The 10561-nt window shown below is 39.2% G+C and overlaps 1 pseudogene; it reads left to right on the top strand.

The window, feature by feature from the left end:
• Positions 1 to 436: 436 nt before the first annotated feature.
• LOC122916801 lies at positions 437 to 9339 on the top strand (annotated as a pseudogene).
• Positions 9340 to 10561: the final 1222 nt, after the last annotated feature.

Consider the following 10561-nt stretch of genomic DNA (forward strand, 5'->3'; position numbering starts at 1 on the left):
TCATTTTTACTGACCTTTTTCAATTGTTTTTACATAAAACTGAAAACAACATTCAAAATAAACAGAGATTATTCTGAACTTGACAATGACTTATAACCATGTTGATTTGTGTAGAAATTATTTGGGTTGGTGACATGAAAAAGATTCATCAGACTGAGCTCATTCCCCAAGGCCAGATGGTTGCGGTGATCTCCGGGAGAAGTCACCATATGCGGCTTTTTCCCATGTCAGCTCTGGATGGACGGAAGACTGACACTCACAAGCCAGCAGAAACAAAAGGGTGTCAGACAATGACTTCCGGAACATTCTGCCAAGGGGCCCACATGTGCTTCTGTGTAGCGAGGAAAAGCCAAGTCCTTTGTTATGAGCTGTTTCAGAGCAAGAAAATTTCTCATAGAAAATTTCAAGAGCTCCAGTTCCAACCAATATCCAGTGGATGGCCATCTTCAATGAGCAGCTTTGTGGAGGATTCCAGTCGGGTTCCTGAGATGCCCCTTGAGGAGAGGAGGAGTCCCATACAGGATGCTCCACCCACAGGACCCGACACTATCGTTTATGGCACACGAGCCCGTGGACGCTCTCTGTGCCGTCGAGATCTCCAGTATTGAATATCTGCCATGTTTTAAGAGCATTGGCATTTACACTGACAGCAGGGCCCCCCGATCTAGGCCGGTTGAGCTGATGTGGCCAGTGGCTCCAACTTACTGCCGTAAGGCTGTCTTACAATTTGTTCCTTTGTCTTTCTGTATCTTTCTTGCCTTTTTATTTCTACTTCTATTTCCGCTAGCTATTGTTAGTGACAGGTTTTATTTCTGAAAACATCACTGAAGACATTTCCTGATTTTTCTAAGTCTTTTCAAGTAGAACAGCTGTAATGAAGTTATATCTAGGTCAGACATGTGATAACTTAGCCTTTATCTTTTACTTTTTCATAGGAAAATTTATGCTGAATATATCCTTAATCCAAATTGTTGTTTTCTGTAAACTCCTAAACAGGTTATCTTCATGGTAACTGAAAATCACATACACATTAATAAGCCCTAAGAAACAGTTATTATCTTTTGCTTTTTAGATTTAGTTTATGTAAAGTATACCTGTAACGCTCCTAAATAATTTCAGCTTATTTCATATTTTATTGGTGCAGGCCATCATTTTATAAATTAAATACAGCCTTTTGGTTCACTTAAGAGAATAGTACAGAGAACTTAATACAAGCAACTTACTTACTCTTCCAAAACTTACTCTTCCAAGGGTTAAGGGCACAGTATTAAACATAAAACAGGCTAGAGTGTGTCCATACGGAGATTATAATCATGACATCAGACCAACAATCAAGCACGTGCTGCGACAGGGGAGCACAGCAGTCTACAAGAGCACCCAGGAGGGATGCCTAATCTAATACAGTAGGTCAGGGAAGGCCAGCTAAAGAAATGAAAAGTGTGTTTGTCTTTCAACTCTTTAAAAACACATTCCACTGTTTTCTGACTTCTACTGTTCCTGATGAGAAAGCCACCATTTTCATTGTTGTTCCCTCCATGTCTTCTATTTAGCCATTTTTAAGATTTTCTCATTATCTTTGGTTTTCAGCAATTTGACTATGATGGGCTTACATGCAGTTTTTTTGGTATATATTCTCTTTAGGGTTTGCAGAACTTTTTGAATCTGAAGATTGATATCTCTCATTCATTTTGGAAAATTTTCCGGCATTAAATTTCTGCAAATTTTTCTAACTTATTCTTTTTTCTGCAGATCAAAATACAGGTTTATCAGACCTCTTCATTTTTTAAATAAGATTTATTTAGAGTGAGAGAGCGTGCATGCACATGTACCAGCAGGGTGGGGTGGGGAGGCTCACCACTGAGCAGGGAGCCTGAATCGGGGCTGGATCTCAGAACCCCGAGATCATGACCTGAGCCGAAGGCAGAAGCTTAACTGACTGAGCCACGCAGGTGCCCCCAGACCTCTTGATTTTGTTTCATAGGTCACTGAGACTTTTTAAAAAATATTTTTTTCTCTCCTTTAGTTTGGATAATTTCTACTGACTCCCCATCTTTCAATTTCACTGAACTTTTCCCCCTGGTTTATCCAGGAATTAAGCATTTCAGATATTGTATTCTTCTGTTTATAATTTCATTTTTAAAAAAATTTCCAGTTAGTGAAATTGTCCTATCTTCTAATACGTTTATGTTTTCATGAAGTCCTGAACTACTTACAATAATTATTTATAATTATTCCAACATATGGCTCATCTGCGGGTGTTTCCATTGACTTTTTCTCCTTCTGGATTAAGGATATCTTCCTGCCTTTTTACATTTTATTATTTTTTGCCCCTTTGCTGGGTGTTTGGATGCTATGACACAGGGACTCTGGACTGTACTATGCATAACATGAAGGGCTGTGTTTTGTTCTGACAGGCAATTAATCTGATGGACCAGTCACCCTGCTTTTGCTGAGGATTGACTTTAGACTTTGTTAGGATGGACCTGTTTTGGCCTTTTAGTCCTTACTCCTAAATAATGACCTTTTGGGGGTCTCAACTGAGTGTCCAGGGTTTCTGCCACTGTCTCTCCACTTTGTCTCACTATGTCAGAAATCTAATGTCTCTCCAGCACAGTACTACTTAGGACATTTTTTTTTCATCCCTCAAGACTCTGAGCAGGTCTCACGGAGTTTTGCTCTGTCCATGAGCAGCTTTGGATTTGGCCAGGGACTTTGAGGGAACCAGAGTGCACATAACTGTGACAACTTTTCTGTGGCTCTTTCCTCTGTGTACCCTGCCTTGCAAATTCCAGACACATTAGTATCTGTTTCCTCTGCCCAGCAAAACTTCCACTCTCTGCTTGGGCTCCATTTTTTCTGCACAGCAGTTTGGAAATATTCCCTAGTAGAAAGCTAGGGGAATTAGGATCTACCTCATGTCTTTATCTCTCTCTCTCTCTCTTTTTTTTTAAGGAATGGCAATCTTGTGCTGTATACTAATACCTAAAAAGTTACTTCTTATATATATTTTTTCCAGTTTTGTAATTATTGATGGTGACAGGGTATGTCCAGTATCAGCTACTCTGTCCTAATTGGAACAGGCCATCCACACTGCACTTCGTGAAGAACTCTAAGTTCAGTGTTTCAGACATGGAGTTCAAGAAGACAGTTCAAGAGACAGAGCTGGAGGGGTCCTCATGAGCCACACCATAGAAGGTGTTCTGTAGGCACAGGGTGAGATTTGCAATTTCAGAAAAAGCCCTCGATTCCAATGGTTAGATCAAAGATAATGCAAGGTGAGACTGGAGGCCAAGAGAGCGACTTGGAGGTCATTGTAGAAACTGTGGATTGAAACTGTGTAAGGCAGAGGCAGTTACGGTGGAGAAGAGAGAATCTGAGGGATACTGAAGATATAACTGACAAAATTTACACTTGGTTGGAAGTGGAAGCTGAGGGACAAGAGAATCAGCAATGATTCTCAGATGTCAAACTTGAGCAAATGAGCGGATGCCAATATTTCCTAATAAAACCAAAGGAAGAGTGGATTCGGACAGGGGATGAAGGCTGTGCTCATTCAACTTCTTTCTTTTTTGTTGTGTGGAAATATTTTAAATCAGATCCCAGAAGTCACTATCATTCCACCTTTATATATTTCATACTACACCTCTAAAAATATGGACATTTTCATAAAACCACATTTCTATTATCACCCTGAAGAAGTTACCCATGGTTCTTATTATCATCAAATACATACTCAAACATTCCTAATTATCACAAAGATGCCTCTTTTGACAATGTATTTCTTGGAATCAAAATTTGAAGAAGGTCCACATATTCCTTGTTATTGCTACATCTTAGATATTGTCTAATCTTGAGTGGTCTTCCATGCCGCTGACTTGCTGTCTTGCAGGGATATTCCACAATCTGGATGTTTCCTCATGGTGCTTTGCTTCTTCCTTTATATTCTAAATTTCCTGTAACTGAAAACGAGCTCTAAAGACTATTATGAAGGATACTTCATTAATAGTGTTATACATGTCCCACTGAAGCACATTTGGGCACGTGATGTCTGCTCATCTACTCATGACAACGCTTAAATTGGTTCCTGGTTTCTGATGTTGTCAGCCTGATTCCCTGGACATGCTGAGTGTGTCCCGCCAATGGGACAGTAAATAGGTAAGAGGGCACAGGTTAGAAAACGAAGCAGCACAAATGTCAGAGGGACGGTCAGGAGGCAAGAAGCCCACAGAGGAGAATCCTGGGAGGCAAGCATCACTGAGTAGTCAAGTAAGACAGACTAAAACGTGTGTGTTGGCTTTAGCAATGATGGGTGGTTGATGACTTGCTGTGAGAGCCAGTTTAATGCAGGAGTAAGGGCCCAGGTCAGACTGCTTGGACTGAGGTGTGGAAGTGGGCAAGAAAGGTAGCTGGCACTCTTCAGAGCACGGCTCTAAGAAAGGGAGAAGGATGGAACAAGTGCAGCAGAGGAAGGGTTGTTACATTGCTGTTGTTTTCATGGAGAGACACTCATATGAGAATTTCGTAACTGTAAGTTAGTATTAGTCATGGAGAAAGTTCCAAAAATGGTAGTGGCTGCCAGTGTTCGCTGCTTTGCTCATGAACATCATTCTCCACATACACTGTTCTCATCTTCTACTGTGTTCTTGCTACAAGCTCAATTAGTTTAGGAGCCACAGACTTTGAAATTATGCAATTACTTAGTAAAGCTTCCATTAGATGAAAATGTTAGAAAGCTTTTTGTCAGACTTTCACTGTGTCGTATTCTAAAATGTAAACCATATACATCATTTATATTTTTACTTATCTTAACCATATTAAAAATATTTGAGGCAATATGATAATTAGACTATTATAATGGTATGAGATTCTCTTAGGTTTCCAATCTGAAGGGTTCTTTTTTTTTTTAAATGTATTAGGCTTAGCAGATAAAATTTATCATGAATGCTGTGTGATTCCACTCATACAACATATTTGAAATAATAAAATTTTAGAAATGGAGGACATGTTATTGATTCCCAGGAGTTAGGGAAGGAGGGGGATGTGGGTGGGATTATAAAAGGAACACTGAGGGATCCTTGTGGTGGTGTAAATAGTCTGTATCTTGACTATGGTTGTGGATACATGAACCTACACAGGTGATAACATTGTACAGACCTACACACACACACACACACACACACACACGGGAAATCTGCCTAGGATGAGTAGATTGATTCTATCAATGTTAGTATCCTAGTTTTGCAAATGTTACATAGGGCTGAACTAGACAGTGTGCAAGAGATCTTTCTGTATTCTTAAAACTGCATGTGAATTTATAATTATCTTTCTTTCATTTTTAAATTTAATTTAAAATTTTTCAGTGTTCCAATATTCATTGTATTTTTTTTTGAGTTTTACATACAACTTTTTAAAAAAATTTCCTTTCAGCATAACAGTATTCATTGTTTTTGCACCACACCCAATGCTCCATGCAATCCGTGCCCTCTCTAATACCCACCACCTGGTTCCCCCAACCTCCCACCCCCGCCCCTTCAAAACCCTCAGATTGTTTTTCAGAGTCCATAGTCTCTCATGGTTCACTCCCCTTCCAATTTCCCTCAACTCCCTTCTCCTCTCCATCTGCCCTTGTCCTCCATGCTATTTGTTATGCTCCACAAATAAGTGAAACCATGTGATAATTGACTCTCTCTGCTTGACTTATTTCACTCAGCATAATCTCTTCCAGTCCCGTCCATGTTGCTACAAAAGTTGGGTATTCATCCTTTCTGATGGAGGCACAATACTCCATAGTGTATATGGACCACATCTTCCTTATCCATTCGTCCATTGAAGGGCATCTTTCTTAGTAAAAAAACCCAGTTAAAAAGTGAATCCTGAAGCTCATATTTGCTGTCACCTGCTCCCCATCTCCCAGGTTACAATGCCCCATATCTCTCCATGTACAGTGAAAATGCAGTGGACACCTTTAATGTGAACTCCATGGAATGGATCCAGACTGTCCCTCTTAAGAAGGTGATTTGACATTGAGATCATATGACTAATGGAAATTATTGACTGAAAATGGAAGCAGGAATATTCATTTGTACATATGCTAATTTGGAGGCTGAACTGAGAGTAGAAAATCCTCATCAAAACCCAAAATGGTTAATTTAATTACTAGTACAAAAGTTATTTTGTGATTCATACTTACATTAAAGTAGCATTGTTATGATCAAATAGTACATTTTTTTCCAAAGATTTTATTTATTTATTTGACAGAGAGAGATCACAAGTAGGCAGAGAGGCAGGCAGAGAGAAAGAGAGAGGAGGAAGCAGGCTCCCTGCTGAGCAGAGAGCACGATGCAGGGCTTGATCCCAGGACCCTGAGATCATGATCTGAGCCAAAGGCAGAGGCTTAATCCACTGAGCCACCCAGGCGCCCCAAATAGTACATTTATATGTATTCATTTATATCATACACTATAGATGCTACATCCCACAGTTTAGTTACTTTTGCTTGTTATTACTTTTTCCTTAGTATACTTGTGTATCCTGAAAAAGAAAATTTAACAGATCAAGAAAAAAAAAAAGGGGGACGCCTGGGTGGCTCAGTTGGTTAAGCAGGTGCCTTTGGCTCAGGTCATGATCCCAGCGTCCTGGGATCGAGTCCCACATCGGGCTCCTTGCTTGGCAGGGAGCCTCCTTCTCCCTCTGCCTCTGCCTGCCTGTGCTCACTCTCTCCCCCCGCCTCTCTCTGATAAATAAATAAAATCTTTAAAAAAAAGAAAAAAAAAAGAACCAAAGCTCTGTTTAAGATTCTCAATTAGAATTTTATAAATTCATAATAAAAAAGTATATCTCTACTATAAATAATCTCAAACACAAATAAAAATTTAAACCTAAAAGACTGACATTTTGTAAGAAAAGATCACTGAAGATTAAAGAATTTGGGGATATTTATACGTAAGGTAAGCTATGTATCAAAAAAAGTTTATATAGGAATAGGATGAAGAAAGTAGTCAAAATTATGTGAGATTTTGTCCTACTTTAAACAGTATCAGCTGTGGGAAAAGCTTTTGCAAGGACTACCCGACTACATAAAACATGAAAATTTTTTAGCATTCTAAATGTGAATGAGTAACATTAACTATTTGATAAAATGAATTTATTAGGCAGATGAATCTTCTGAAGATAACCTTAATACTAATAACTTCTAAAAAGTTAACTTAAAAATTGAATGTATGTCTATGTTACCAATATTCAGATTTCTTTAATGTGTGATATTCATATTTCTGAAATTTTATCCCTTTGGTATTTTTCTGCGAATTTTTGCTTGTTTGGTTGGTTTTTGAGAATATTTTGAGGGGGGCGCTTGGAATATTTTAATAACTAATGCTTTATACATAAGCAAACACACTTACAGCTTAACTTTAAAAAGTATTTGTTGAGACGGTAATCTTGTTTTTTAGTTTAGGTTCGACCCCTAAATAGTGAAGGATCCTTAAATATTTTACTTTCAGAGACAATAAGATTAATGTATTTCAAAAAGAAGATGACAGGTAAGAAACAACTTCTTCTTCTTAGAGCTACTTCTGAGAGATCATGTCTCTAGCTGACTTTCCAAGGTCAGAGAACAAACGAGTGAAGATCTGACATTGATTCGCTGAGCTGGTGGCAAAGAGTGATTGTCCGTCATCGTTGTGCATCTGTATAGACACAACATTTACTCTAGGCACACTTGTTATTTTCAGTGGGACTGATGGAGGCACGGTTGGACATAAGCACATGGAAACAATGCAATCCCCATTTACAGTGTTCACTATGCAGACTCACTCACTCTCTAACAAGCTATAGTTCAGATACTGAAAGCAGATAGAGCATCCTCCCCCTGCCTCCCCAAGCCTACTTCAGTTTCCCCCACCTGTATTTTTAGACTTTAGATTTGCAGTGAGAAAAAAGCCATATGGATTCATTTCTTTTTTTCCTATTTTACTGATAGGATGGAATGCATCATGTAGCTAAGTATCAGTTTGCTAGGACTGCCACGACAAAGTATTACAGAGTAGGTGGCTTAAACCACAGAGATGTACTGGTTCGCAGTCCCGGAGGCCACAAGTTTAAGATCAGGGTGTCAGCAGGGTCTGTTCCTTTTGAAGGCTGTTGAGAGACAACCTGCTCCAGGTTGGTCACGGCAATGACCTCAACTTAACTTGATCATCTGCAAATACCCTACTTCCAAATAAGGTCATATTCACAAGTACTGGAGATTAGGACATTAATATCTTTTTTTTTAAAAAAGATTTTATTTGTTTATTTGACAGAGAGAGATCACAAGTAGATGGAGAGGCAGGCAGAGAGAGAGAGAGAGGGAAGCAGGCTCCCCGCCGAGCAGAGAGCCTGATGTGGGACTCGATCCCAGGACCCTGAGATCATGACCTGAGCCGAAGGCAGCGGCTTAACCCACTGAGCCACCCAGGCGCCCCAGACATTAATATCTTTAAGGAGGAGCCTCAATTTAATATGTAGCAAGCTTTCCTACTTCCTTTTTGATGCTTTCTGGGTGACAGTTTATTTACTTCTAGATGTTAAGAACTAAAGTAGGGTAGGCCCTGGTCTCCTAGGGGTCTGAAGAAGGGTTGCATCCTCTGCCAGGTTTAGAACAGAGAGAGAGCAGAGGTGGTTTCTTACCTCCAGTAGAGGGGAGGTGAGATGGGCAGGGAGGGGGGTTTACCCCACCTCTGTACCTCTTCCTCCTGTTGTAGGCCTCAGAAAAGCTTTGCTTTTTTACAGTAGTTGTTTTTATTTATAGACAGATTCACCCTTTACATTTTACCCTGCAGCACACAGAATATTCTAATGCCCTTACACCACAAAAATGTGGTAGGAGGAAAGCAGCACAGACATGTGAAGGTCAATCTGAGTGGAAAGATACCAGTGCAACGGCTCCCTCCTTCTAAAGAAGCCATGTTGCTTTACAGATATGAGTCAGTACAGATTTATTCTTCAGTTATTGGTTAAACTGAACATTAAATTCTGTTCATTAATGCTCCCTTCATATTCTTGATAATGGATAATGGATGCCATAACCATCCAGTTTCAACTTTTAAAAATTAGAGTAGTCTATTTGTGCAGATCTTTAATTGAGAGATTAATGTGAAATTAATGGACGGGAACACATTTTAACAGTTTAAAGGATGCTGTTGTTTTATTTGTTTAAAAATTTGCACAGATGGAGAAGAGCTGGTATTTCCTGAAACGTCAGATAATCATCAGAAACAAATGGTCTGCCACCTCCACTGCAAGCGGCGATATTCCTTCAGAGTTCCCAGAGGGAAGGGGTGGCTGCCCATGGGGCTGTGATCACCACCCTTCACATGTGGGCCACAGGGAGCACTCCAGAACCACACATTGTTTGATGTTATTTGGAAGAAAAAGAAATAAATCTCTGAAACTTGGGCAGAAATCTCTGTTCACATCAGTGTTATGTTTATTTCCCTGTGAAACTTCAAAAAAACCTTTAATGTAGTGAGTATAAATGGAAGTGTAATGTTGATTCATTTCTCTGTGAGTGTGAAATAACTGAAATTCAGTATGTAAGCCTCCACATAACATAGAGAACAAATGTGTACACACATCGTAATGTATGTCCCATTATCATTTTGTAAACAAAGAAACAGTACTGTGTACGCATGTAGATTGATAACTCTGACTCTGGGTGTGTTTTGCTTTGACTTTAGGATAATCTTTGGTAATGAACCACTACTTGGCAATAATCTCTGTAACTGAATAGGCAGAAAAATAGGCCGGTCTTCTTTGGATTGCAAATAAAAACATTTCTAAAGTGGTGAAAATTCTTTCAAAAGACCCATAATCAGATGAAAAATATACAACATGGCAGAGCTTCCTTGATGTCTGTGGCTGTTTAAGGCAGTATTTCTACCAAAAACTTTGAAGTTTTTCAAGTTTCAAATTTTCAAGTCTTTTTTTTTTTTTCAAGTCTTTTTGAAAGAAGTGAGAACTGTTAAAATCTTCAATCATAACTGTGGATTTTTCCTTTCACATCAACAATTTTGGTCTCATATATTTTTGAAGTTTTTGTTACTGGATTCACATGCGTTTAAGTTATGTTAGATAACTAACTGATCTTATCATTAGGAACATTTTGTCTTTCTCTTCGGTAGTATTCCGTATCAAGGAGTCTCCTTGGTCCAATATCCATTTAAGCCACTCTAACTTATCTTACTTTAGAATCTGCAGTTTAGCTTCTTTCCCATCCTTCAGTCTTTTTTTTCTTCCCTTAAAGATGTATTTATTTATTTATTTGACACAGAGAGAGATTACAAGTATGCAGAGAGAGAGACAGAGAGAGGGGGATGCAGGCTCTCCGCTGAGCAGAGAGCTGATGCAGGGCTTGATCCCAAGACCCCAAGATCACAGCTTGAGCAGAAGGCAGAGGCTCAACCCACTGAGCCACCCAGGCACCCCATCCATCCTTCAATCTTAACCTTCATGTGTCAAATGATTTAAAATGCGTTTCCTATATATATGGTTAGGTTTTGATTTTCATTAAGTCTCATGTTGT

This window comes from Neovison vison, chromosome 9, assembly GCF_020171115.1.
Source record: "Neovison vison isolate M4711 chromosome 9, ASM_NN_V1, whole genome shotgun sequence".
Taxonomy (NCBI): domain Eukaryota; kingdom Metazoa; phylum Chordata; class Mammalia; order Carnivora; family Mustelidae; genus Neogale; species Neogale vison.